Source organism: Ambystoma mexicanum, chromosome 5q, assembly GCF_040938575.1.
Source record: "Ambystoma mexicanum isolate Mex_15411 chromosome 5q, UKY_AmexF1_1, whole genome shotgun sequence".
NCBI classification, from domain to species: Eukaryota; Metazoa; Chordata; class Amphibia; order Caudata; family Ambystomatidae; genus Ambystoma; species Ambystoma mexicanum.
Window position 1 is genome coordinate 209,035,549 of NC_090933.1, and position 13,272 is coordinate 209,048,820.

Here is a 13,272-nt window from a genome sequence, read left to right on the forward strand (position 1 = left end):
ATATGTGCAGGCAAAAGGCAGGGGACAGAGGGCTGAGAAGCAGGGCAGCAAGGCATAAAGAACAGGGCTCTGGAACAAGAGCAGGAACTGGAAGCCACAGGACACAGCAAATATCCAAGGAACAGGGCAAGAAAGGGCTGGTAGAAAGCTCAATGCAAGAGTCCTGTGCTCCTTCAGGCAGTTGCTTAAATACTGAGCTGCCCTGTGCTGAAGCAGGCTAATTAGCAGCACCTGGAGCAGCACACCTGAATGTAATTGGCCTCCACCCTCTCTAGTCCTGGGAAAGAGAAGGCTGCACTGTTCTCTAAGGCTTCTGGGGATTGTAGTGCTCGAACTGCTGTATAGGAATAGCCAGGAAATGGGAACTGCCACAAGGTGCATTATGGGACATGCAGTTTGTAAAAGTAAATACGAAAGTTCCAAAGCCTTGCAAACGGAAAGTAAAGACAATGGCCCTCATTACGACCCTTGCGGAAATTGACTGACCGGACCGCAACAGCGTAAATAGCGTTTCCGCCATTGCACGAAGGAGCAAAGTGCGGCCAATCACGACCCATCGGGCACGAGCATTACGCCATGGCGGAATCCGAAAGGCTGCGATGGCGGAAATGACCCCAAAACGGCCCTTACCGCCGCCGTACGCTGCACCAGGTGCAATACCGCCACCCATCTTAGCGGTCACCGTAATGAGCGGTCACCGTAACGAGCGTGCACCGCAAATTACGGCCACCGTAAATATACGGAAACGGAAGTAAAAGCATGTGGCCGGAACGGGAAACAGCACGCCGCACAACTATAAAATCCGAATCCCAACACAACCATAAAAAATCCGACCCTGACACACATCCCAACCCGTTAGCAACCCCAGTTAAAAAAAGAAATATGGGAAAGGTAGCCAAGAAAGCGTGTGACCGCAAGCGGCAGGTACACTTCTCCCGAGAGGAACTGACCGTGCTCACCGAGACCCTACAGGAAAATTCCGCCGTCGTCTTCTCCAGTCAAATGACCAGGACGGCCCTTGCCAACAAGAAGGCCATATGGGTCCTGGTGGCACAGCGCGTAAGTGCGGTGGGGACAACACCCCGCACGCCACAGCAATGTCGCAAGCGGTGGGACGACCTGCGGATCCGCGTACGCAGCATACTTTCTGCGAACAGGAACATCGCCACAGCTACCGGGGGGGTTCAGAGTCGCCCATCAAGTTGACCCCCTGGGAGGAAATCTGCGCCTCCACCATAGGAATGGAGAGCATAGAGGGAGTCGGAGGGATGGAGAAAGGAGTGCCGACATCCGGAGAATCAGGTAGGTTGGCCAAGAGAAACAATGCGAAATCCACAAACCACGAACATGTGCAGTACCATGTGACCCCATAGTGCAATACATACTTAGCCCTGACAGCGCCCTCTAAAAGTCAGAATGAACAAACAAATCAATCAAGAAGCCATAAACAACCCCTACATGTGCAGCATGCACCCCCTAACTGCAGGCAGCCAAATGAATGCATCCTCAATCCACACGGAAATGAGACCACCTCCAAGGCCCAGTCCCAAATCAGCCTCATGTACCACCCCAATGCATTTGATACGTTGCCATTCCAAATCCGACAGACCCATAACTAACGCTCGCCCCTCTTTACTCCACCACAGGGTCCGATACCAACGACGAGCTGCAGGACACCCCTACCAGCACGCCTGCAAAGAGGGCCAGGACCAACGTCCCAAGAGCCTCCACCTCAGGTGCAAGGATCAAGACACGGCAGCAGCAGGAATCAAGTGGCAGCACACTGGAGGGGACTGCAACAGGCACCCCAGCAGCCAGCAAGTCCACAACCCCAGCACCACAGGTCCCCCCAAAGAACGTATCTGATGGCACCGCCTCTGGTGGTAGCAGCACCATAGGGGACACAGCTGTCATGCCAGCATGCTCCGACACGGAAAACAGTGCTGGCGACGTAGGTACCATCCATGACCTTTCCCAATCCCCCTGCATGTCCCATCCCCTACACCATGACGAAACCACGCAGGGGCACCCTGAAGACGACGACTGGCCAACCCCCACAAGTCCTGTGCCAAGGCAACATGTGTTGAGCAGCCCCCCTGTCACACCACCGCAAATGTCCATGGCCCAGCAGAGGCAACAGTCCCTCGACCTGCTGATCGAGCAACAGCAGGAAGCGTCCACGCTACTCAAGGACCATGCAAATGAATGCGGGGGTTCCAGGGCAGCCATGGAAACATCCACCGAGACACTCAGGGCACAAATAGAGAAAAGTAGTGAGAGCCTCAGGGGAGAAATGGAGAGAAGCACCGAGAGCCTGAGAGCACAAATGGAGAAAAGCACCGAGAGCCTGAGGGGGGAACTGCATGCGACGTCCAAAGACGTCTGTGCTGAACTTGCTGCTGTGCGCCGTGTGCTCTCGGAGCTCTCACAAACCCTCAGAGACATGCATGGACGCGAGCAGGCAGAGACCTCATCCGTGGCAAGTTCCGTCCAGGGCAGCCCCCAACGCAGATCTGGCAGGAACCTGCGCTCCACGGGCAGGGGTGCCCCTGATACCCGTAGAGGGGGCTTGCAATAGCGTCTACCCATGGACAGCATGCATATTTGGACACTGGTGTTGGGGGGGGAGGTAGTAGGGTGGAGGGGGTGTGTTGGGCTTCACTGGGTGGCGGGTCCATAGGGTGTATAAATCAAATCACATTAACAATACAGCACCTCATTATCATCCAATGACATGTGTGGACATTGATATTTGCGTACGAGGCCTTCATAGGCGTACAGTCCACAATGTGCCTGTACTACACACACACAGTGCCACAGGTCCCCTTTCCGTGTAATAGGCACCATGCGTGGTTGCTAGAAGCATGCATCTATGATGCTCTGTCGGATTGCACGTGCATCCTGTGCCTCATGGACTCCTTGAGGTGCCTCCACATCCCCACCCTCATCATCATCATCATCTTCAGGTGCATGCAGTACAGCGTCAGGGGGCATGGGCACATTCCTACGTATGCACATGTTGTGCAGCATGACACATGCCATGACCATCTTAGAAACCTTCTCATGGCTGTATATGAGTGCCCCGCCAGACCTGCTGAGGCTGCGGAAACGAGCCTTCAGTAGGCCGAATGCCTGTTCAATGACCACACGGGTACGTGAGTGGGCATGGTTGTAGTCCTCCTCATGCTCGTTCTGTGGGTTCCGGATTGGTGTAAGGAGCCATCTCTTCAGTGGATACCCGGCATCACCTGTATGAGACGAATAAAGGGTGTCAGTGGAATGATAGTGCTAAGTAGCCCCCCCCCCCCCCCTGCAAGGTCATTGACGCATCAAATGGGCCACGATGTCATGCATGAAATGAGACTCACCGAGTAGCCAGGATCTGTGCCCTGCGTGTCGCTCCATGTAGCGTGGTATTCTTGTGTTCCTCAGGACCATAGAATCATGGGTAGATCCTGGAAATCTGGCACAACAATGCGTAAATATCTTGTTGGAGTCACACACCATTTGCACATTGATTGAATGAAATTGTTTCCGGTTGCGGTACTGGACCTCCATGGCATGTGGGACAACCAATTCAACATGGGTGCAGTCGATGGCACCAATGCAACCCGGGATGCCGCCAAGTGCATGGAATCCCACTTTAGCGTTGGTAATCTCCTGGTACGTGCGTGGTAGTGTGATGTGGTCGTCGGCGTGCTTCAGGAGGGCATCGTGCACTTGGAAGAGTGTCCGTGAGAACAGTGGCTGTGAAATGCCATGCAACTGTCCCACTGTGTGCTGGTAGGTGCCTGTGGCCAGGAAGTGGAGTGCAGACACCACCTTCAGTAGGGGTGGGATGGCGGTTGGGCTATCTATCATGCTCACGAGGTCAGCATGTGTCATGTCCACAATGGCGATTATGGTGTCCCGGTCCAAACGGTAGAGGGTGTGGATCTGCTCAGCAGTGAGGTTGAACGGATCGGCTCGGAGGCGTGGGATTGCGGGCCGCCTGCGTGGTGGTGGTGGCAGTGCTTGTGGGCCTTGCTGACCCTGCCTTGCCCTCCTCCTCCTCCTCCTCCTCCGTCTCCCCTGTGCGCCCGGTTGTTGTACCTGTTGTTGTTCGTCGTCTTCTTGTAGTTGTAGCACTTGCAGTGCTATCTGGTACCCCAGGCCCAACATCGCTAGTCCTGCCGGTAGCATTTTGGAGTGGGAGTGGTTGTGGGAGGGGTTTGGGTCTGCAATATATGTGCTGTCGGCCTGTATGGCCTCCACCTGTGCTGATTGAATGAATCTGTGGCAGATGCAATCCCTTCTGGTCGAGCACGGCCCGCACGTAAGGCTGCATTTGGCCGCATGGCATCTTGGGATTGGAATCATGTATCAAATCCCGATGGCAGTGTGATGTACTTTGACTGATTTTCATGCTATGCTCCCATTGTTACACATGCTATGATTGCAGCCGCTTACATACCTGTGAAGAGTCAGTGGTATGTAGGGCTCGATCGATGGCCGACCCTCATGCAGCACAGTAACGTACTTCACCGACGGGCGTGGCGTCCCATTTGTGATTGCAGCCAGTTAGCATTATGACACACAGCCGCACTACATTGATGTAATTGTGAATGCAAGCGTCCACAGAAGCCTTTTCGACGTAATGTTGCAAGTGAGGAATTCGAAGGCCAGCATTTTTGGTTTTGAAGTAGCGGCGAGGATACGCCCACAGGTCTGGCTGGAAATGTAACGTTCTATTGTAGAATGTCCTTGGGACATGGCCCATAACGAGCAGGCAATGAATGATATGAATTGAATGGGATGCGCAATAGCGTAGTGGACGATAAGGCAGGACGTTCCCAAATCCATCTTGCTTCACAACACTACAGATCCGGCCAGGGGCACAGTGGTTTTTGCGGACTGCATTACGCACAGACGCGATGGAAGTTTCACATATTATGTGAGTGAATATTCATGCGTTTTCATTGCGGGATGAGGGAATGATGTGTGGATGCATGGACTGATGAATCCGTTCAGGGTCTGCCATGTACATGGGTTTCTTGGTTCACTCCCCTTCCCCTGCGTTATGTGATGCAAGGCTGCCATAGTGGGACATACGTCTCTCTGCCCTTGTCGGATCCTCCCTGTCTCGACGCGCCTTCATACACTTGTGTCTAGGCACGTTACTAATCCCATGTCATGGGTTCTATCTTGACGGACGCATGCACAGTAACCGACGTTGCCAATGGTGTATTTAGCTCGATTGGTTTCGTTGTGATTCGATACTGGATTAGGGGTGTGTATATTCCTTTGGAGTGGGCTAGCATGCATATGGGTGTGGATTTGGTGTGTTGAATGAAGATTGTAATGCATCATGAGTCCCGTAATGCAATCGGTTGATTTGTGTTTCTTTTGGGTGACAGGTATCTCCTGCCCTATTGCAGATGCCATCTCTACGCCACTCCTCCAGATGGTTTTTACTCTCGACTCCTGCAGCTTCGGGTGAATCAGTGGAGCACCATTTCGATCATATGGGACGATCGCCAATGGGCCACATGCCCTTACGCTGTACTGGTGGCTAGGTGCAACATTTCGGCCTTTCAGCTCGACTAGTGCCTGCCTCATGGGACGGACCTGCGGTTCTTGCCGCTTCCATGTTGCCTTTTGGAACGTTGATGTAAGCCCTGTGTGCCATGATGGTACAGGGCGTCACACAAGTGGAAGCCGGTCAATTATTGCAGATGCAGCCCTCGGTGATGATGGTTGTTTTGGTGGGATTTTGCAAATTGATGTGGGGCCTTTGTCATTTGGATGTGCATTTAAATTGTATTCCGATATTTGTCGTGTTGCGTAGTTCTTTGCAGGTGATGTGGCGATTTTCGCTTTGTGGCGGTATGTATTGCATGATGATCTGCTTTGTGTTCCGCCTTCTGAGTTGAGTTGTGTGGTACAGTACTGGCCGCGTTTGCCTACGTAGCACAGTATGGTCACGGATAGAGGCTGCCATTGTGTCTGTTTACATGATGTGCTGTTCAGGGGCGGGGGATTGGCTTTTGGCCGACTGGTGCCTGTCAGCCAGGTCGATTGGTGGAATGATGGGTTGTTCAGAATGTGGCTGGTCACAGGTGACTGTGTTTGCGTGCGTTTGTTGGAGGGGGACTGGGGTCATGTCCATTGGAATAGCTTCTGTATTGATGCCATCTGTGCCCTGCAGCTCCCATCGGCCCCTCTTGGGATGGGCCTGGCTGCTCAGTCACTCTGCCGACTTGTGTGGTACATGCTTCTGCTGATGGTTGGTTTGTTTACTGGCATGAGTACAGGGCTGGTGCAATCCCCCTCAGGATGCTGTTGTGGATGTTGCCTTGCGCTGGTGGCAAGCGATGGGGGACTACTGTTGTTTTGTGTCATGTGTTCTTGATTTTCATTTTGATGTGTTGTACCTTCACATGCCTGTGCTGCGTCAGTACGGCTATGGTGACATGCCGTACATGGATGCCCACTCACGGGGCGCTTTGAGCCCCTGCATGCTTTTCTACGTTGGCATGCATGGGTGAATAGTGGATTTCACTGGTTGCATAGTGTGTGTACATTGCGCCTGCCAGGAGTTGTGCAATGAGGCCAGGGAGTGGAGTACAGGCACTCAGTGGGCCATTTACGGTTGGTTCGCGTTGCCGTATTTCTCGCCATGGCGGAATGGTACTTTACGACGTGCTTGATGGCGTTCAGTACATGTCCGCTAGGGTCAGAATTCGCGTACCGTTGCGCCATGGCGGTGATTCCGGTTTTGCAGGGCGCGCGTGCGCGTACTTGGTGCAGTTAGCGTTGCCGTTCACTGCGGTGTCGCTAATGGCATCGTACTTTACGGTGACGGGTCATGATCGCAACGAGCGGTGTTCGATGGCGGTATTGCATTTCCGCCATCATTTTTCCATTTCCGCAAGGGTCGTAATGAGGCCCAATAATATGAATAGGTGTTGTCCAGGGAGTATTATGGAAACAATTGAGTCCCAAATAGTCCACGATGGGTGCCAATTGGTGCGCCAGTGGCACAATCGTGACACCTTCAGGCATACCCCAAGCCCTCAATTTTGACCACTGGTGGTTTCTGTTGACCTTATCAAATGCTTTTGAGAAGTCTACCCATGCCCCATTAAGTGGCTGACCTCCCTTACATCCTGAACTTTCGCTTAGGATATTGAGTGTCACCTCATTTAGTGCCGTATACAACCCCTTTCTAAAACTTGTCTGCAGTTTCGAGAGGATCTTAGTTTCTTTCACCCATTTGACAATTTCACCCAGTAGGATTCTCATAAAGATTTTACTTTCTATGTCCAAGAGGGTGATTGGACGGTAATTTGCTGTATCATTCTGGTCACTCGCCTTGAACAGCGGTATGATGACTGCCGATTTCCATGAACTTGGAAATCTTTGGCTCCTCAAAATTTCCTTAAACAGCCAACACAGCAATTTCCCCCAAAGCATTGGATTACTTCTCAGGACCTGGTAAGTTAGCCCATTAGGCCCCGCTGCCTTGGAGGCGGAACCACTCTCAATCAAATCTGGCACTATTTGTGCTTAAAATGTAAGTCTCCATACTGAGTCCTATGTTTCTTCCTGGTGTCGATGATTGGGGTTCTGGGTTTACTGTATTTCCGAGTGCCACATCATGGAGACCAGGAAGGACCAGCCTTCCCTCAGCAAGTCCTCCTCACAAGCAACTGAACAGGTAAGGCTGGGTTGGTGGCAGATTGAGACGCCAACGAGATCAGAGTAAAATGGATGAGTTACAGGAAATATCGGATGCCCATGCCCTCACCTCCAAAATGCAGGCCTTAAAGGCGGAAAACTCTGCACTTTGTCAATTGTTAGCAGCCAGAGAAGCCGCCAGTACTGAAGCCCACTCCCCTCCTCTGGGAATATTTGCCTTTGCAGGATCACCTAAGCAATTACGACAGTTTCTTGATGAGTGTTGTGTACTTTACACATTTAAATTCCTTAACTTCTCAACTGACAGAACCAAGGTTGGGTCTAACCTGGCCGGCTCCTGTGACTGCCCAAAGCCCACTTGTGGATTGTTTTGATGGCTTAATGACTGCCTTTAAATTTATGTTTGGATGACCTGAGATGTCTTACACAGCGCAAGAAGTATTTCTAGACTACAGTCAAGGCAACCTGAATGTGATGTCACACATCACCAAATTTAAGTAACTAGCTGTGGAAACAGGCTGGCCCGAAGAAGCTCAATTCACCATCTTTGCAGAGGCCTGTCCAATTAAATAAAGGATGAGTTAGCACAAGTCCCTAGGCCCTCTACATTGCCTGAAATGATAACCTTAGTCCTGCAACTAGACTACAGAATCGGTTCTATGTGAAAATATCCCTGTCCAAAATCCTGCAGCTAAAAAAGCCACCTTTAGAAAGGCACATTTGAACACATTTATATGCGGGGGAAGATATATGCTCCCGCAGCTCCCTATACTCTCCCTTAGCATACAATATTACCCCAACCAACCCCACACATAAATACATACAAATGTGCATTTTAAACAGCTGCTTTTTCTGCCACAGCTTTGTTGATACGAGATTATCACTGGATATGACAGAATCCAAGAACAGAAAAGTGAAAGGAGACTTACAAGATATCGTACCAACACAGGTCCATCTTCTAGGCCAATATCAGAGGTTCCAGAAACCGTGACAATATCTCCACCTGAACCCATGCAGTTGGGTGCTACGAGGGGCTCTCTTGACAGAAGATGAACGAAAATGTAGGCGACAGTAAGGTTTGTGTACGCCCTGTGCCTCAGATGCCCATCTGGTGAAGGAATGCCCAATTGCCCCACGCAGGCGTTTGGGAAATGCTTTCTCACGCTCTTGAAAGGGCCGGAAGAACGGGAGCAAGGGTCTAATTTCGTAGCTAGCTACATTGCAGGAGAAGACCACAGACTCCAGGTTTTGATGGTGGAATCAACCCAGATCACTGGTGTTTCCTGGAAAAGGTCCGTCCAGGTCAATTGTGGTGCCTCAGGGTTTTTCCTATATTCTGAATGGGAAAAGGAACATAAGATCCAATGACAAAGAAAGGAAGAAGCTGTCACAGTGGAGGGAATGGCTAGAAGACCCCTTTTATCTGGTCCCATGGTGGAACACACTGAAATAGTAACCATGACAGTAGCTTCAGATACAGAAATATTCTCTTTCAACACCATAACTACTGCTCATTTCCCATTATACTGGGAATACCTTGGATGAGAACCCAAATTGTACAGCAGGAACAATGTTTCTAGTATCAGAATATTGCAGTGCTCATTGCACTTTGGTTTCTTCTAAAAGGGTATCTCCATTACAGCAAACCATCTCGGTATTGATGCATACTGGTCCCAGGAGGATAGCTCAGCGGCAGCGTGCTCGTCGCGATGACATGGAGCAACACAGGTTGATCCCCGGGTCCGCCAGTAGTAACCTCTGGGTATTAAGCGCGTTATAAATAACCTATCATATCATATCATGCTACCTGCATCCCATCCAAGTACCACAAGTTCACTGAGATCTTTCTGGATACCAAGGAAAAGGTGCTACCACCACACAGACCTGATGATTGTGCCGTTGACCACATTCCCTGGTCTTCCGTTGCTTTTGGACGTATGTTCACTCTTTCTGAAGCTGAAAAGAAAGTATTGCAGGAATATCTTGGTACCACTCCTGAGGAATGTCCTAATAACTGAATCTAAGTCCCCTGCAGGTGCCTCCCTATTCTTCGTTCCCAACGAGGACACTGATGAGCAACAACCTTGTTGGGACCTCAGGGGATTTAATGAGGTTACAGGATGGGACAAATATCCATTAGCTCTGATCACTGATATCCTAACCGCTGTGCAAGGGTCTGTAGTATTCAGCAAATTGGACATCTGGGGTGCATGTCATCTCATCCAGATTCGAGCTGGTGGCGAATGGAAGACGGCTTTCCGTACTCCATTCGGTCATTTTGAGTATAGAGTAATGTCATTCGGACTCACCAACACCCCAGCAGTCGTGCAAAGGTTTATGGACGACATCTTTTCTGACCTCATTGGCAATACCACAAAAGTGTATCTTGCAGACATCTTTGTATTTTCCCGGACCGTGACTCAGCATACCAAAGATGTTAAGGAAGTTTTACGAAGACTACAGACACAGCAATTGCTGGTGAAGCCTGAAAAATGCTAATTTGATGTTTCTACCATCATTTACACAGGATTCACATAGTCACCTGAAGACATTGCCATGGATAACCGAAAGGTGGAAGCAGAGTTACAGTGGGCCAAATCATCCTCGACTAAGGATGTGCAATGTTTTTGGGGTTAGCCATTTTTTTATCTGCAGTTTCTCTCTCATTTCTCCTCTTTACTCAGATGTTACGTGTTAGGGTGGATTTTTGCTGGATTTATGATGCAGACGTAGCCTTTCGCAGGTTAAAATATGCATTCACCTCTGCTCCCATTTTGAGCGAGCCTGATCCAACAAAACCGTTCAGCTCAGCGGCAACATGCGCGCCTTAGAAGCAAGACAACACGAAGCAACACAGGTTCGATCCCCGGGTCGTCGCTTAGAAACCTATGGGTGTTTAAGCGCGTTATAAATATGCAACTAAGACAAAAAAGGAAAACAATTATGCAACTAAAAAACAAACAATTCCCGCAACAGCGCCTCGATGCCAGTAAAATTGTAAATAAATTGTTGAAGCCGGCGCTGCCAATGCTGCTTTGAGAGCAGTGCTAAAACAGACCCAAGACGATGGATTAGAGCACCCCTTCGCATATTAATCACAGAAACGTACGAACTCAGAGAAACACTACTCTGTAATTGAAAAAGAGCCTCTGGCAATAAGAATGGAGACAATCCCTAATTGGGGCTCCACACCCTTTTGTCATACATTTGGACTATAGGAATCTCCAAGTGTTAAAACACAGCAAGTGTACCAACAGCCATCAGGCCCGATGTGCCTATCTTTTTGCCCAATTTGACATTTTTGTTTACTACATTCCTGGCTCTGCCAAAATCATTGCTGGTGCTCTATCTAGAAGAGATGGCTGAGGTTGGGATGATCGTGTTTTTCCCAGAAATATAATCGAAGGCAAACGGTTCATCTACTTAGCCAGTGTTTTTTCTGGACAAGGTAAAGGAAGCTCAAGCTTTGGATCACATGATGCTAAAGGGATTTGAACAACACCGGGCATACTAGTTTAAAGGATAGTTCCGGGACTTTTTTTTTATTGTTCCTATGGTTCGGCCATGTGTTTTTAAGCATAAATCGGTAGATCGTAGAAAACTTTCCTATGGACCTTACCCGACTTTTCGTCCATTAACGCACTCGAAAACATCCGCCATTTTATGATAATCCTCTCACTTGCCGCATCGCCCTGGCTCACCTGCTTTTGCGGCACTAAATCAAATCCCCCGCCCCTGAGCCTGACATCAGCAGACGCGTACCGCCCATTTCCCGTTTCGTGTCAACAATCGCTGCGCCTCAGCTAATGAAGTGTCGCCATGGAAATGGCAGGACGCCTCTTTCCTCAATAAGTATAAACAGACCGTTTCACAACACACAGCAGCAGATTTTCGAATCCATTCCTCTCTCTGTGTTACTTTGAGTATTCTGTGACTCGTTTCTGTGCTCTGGTCAGCTACCTTCGTTGATTGTAGCCCGTGTGAACAGATACCAGTACCACCGCTATAAATTATTTTACTTTCTTTACCACATAATGGCTACAATAATGCCGTATATGTACGAGCCCGAGTACACCGAGGAAGAACTACTGGAAAGGCAAGCACGCGAAAACGATGGGGATTCGGACGGCAGTTGGGAGGACCAGTCAACGGATGAAGAGCCTGGACCATGTCGCATGGACGGCGTCTCCACCTGTTGCACGTGCAATCGGTGCGAGCTAATGCCAACTGAGGAGGAGAACTGCTGCTGCCGAGAAAACTCGGGATGCCTGGCCTACATTTCGGAAGGCGAGCAAAGTCTGCAGGAAGGCGAGCAAAGTCCGCAATGCATCACCGAGCTGCCAGAGTTCAGGGAAGCCTGCCTCTCACGGACCGTGTTGAGGATGATGATGGTGGTTATGCACGAACTTCGCGGCACTGTTCGTCCGCGTAATCCGAGTAACGAGTAAGTATACTCTGGTTGTGATGTCAGTGATGCCACTACTATGTCATGGTCGTCTCCCACATATAAAATTACATCTACATATCATTCGAATGCATGTAAATTGGTTCCATATTGTGCATTTTCTAGATAGAATTTTTTTCAAAGCAGAATGACATTTTTTACCTGAATCGACAGTGATAAGAAAGTTTTGTCATTTTAATACAGTTTGCATCTTTCATTTTCACAGGTGGTACAGGCTGGTGGCCTATCGTTGCTTCACTTGGTGGCTTCACGGGAGGCTCGGACACCGCGTTCGGAGAGTAATACCTGCCTGTGCGGTACTTGCCATTAGACAACATTTCCCCAGCGACAGTGGACAATACCGCGGATTTTCCCTGGATGTGCTGCAACCGCAAATTTACAATGTGTAATGTTTATTATTTATGTTCAATTGAAATTAAGATCCAAAATAAAACCCAATATATATTTTAACAATGGTTGTTTTGATTTGTTCAAGCGTTGGCAATAAAAGGAAGGCCGTTGTATTTTATTGATACAAAACATGGTTATAGGTAAATATGGTTGATCATAATAAATCATCCTTTTGGTCACCGGGTACAGAGATGACCACCTCTGGCCCGTGCCGCCTTGCCACCACAGGCCAGCCTGCTGCTGACTAACTGCCTAGGCATCCAGGGTCTCCATGGGTGAACTGCACCCATATATTCTCCTGGGAGGGTGAGGTATTTATAAACTCACCCCCCTGCCTTCCATGTACTAGATCCTGCAGCCAGCCTCTTACATGCAGTTAGATGGCCTCTCCTTGGTGAGGCCCTGCGGCAAACGAGTCTTGTCTGCACGACCACCGCCCCAATCCACCCCCCGCCCTATCAAAGGCAGTTCGCACCGGGGTACTTGTGCTGGCAACTGGAGCAGTCAGGGAGCGATAAAGGCCAAGAGGTGCGTAGACCATGTACACTTCAAAGTGGTCTACAGAGCATGGGTTGTTGTTCCCATGTCTACCTCCAGACCCCGTGTCTCCTGCCAAGCATCCCCCCTCACGCTGGACGGCCCCCTGCAATCCACATAAGTGTGTCTCCATTCACGAGTCTTCCTGTGTCTTGTCTGCACGACCACCGCCCCAATCCACCCCCCGCCCTATCAAAAGC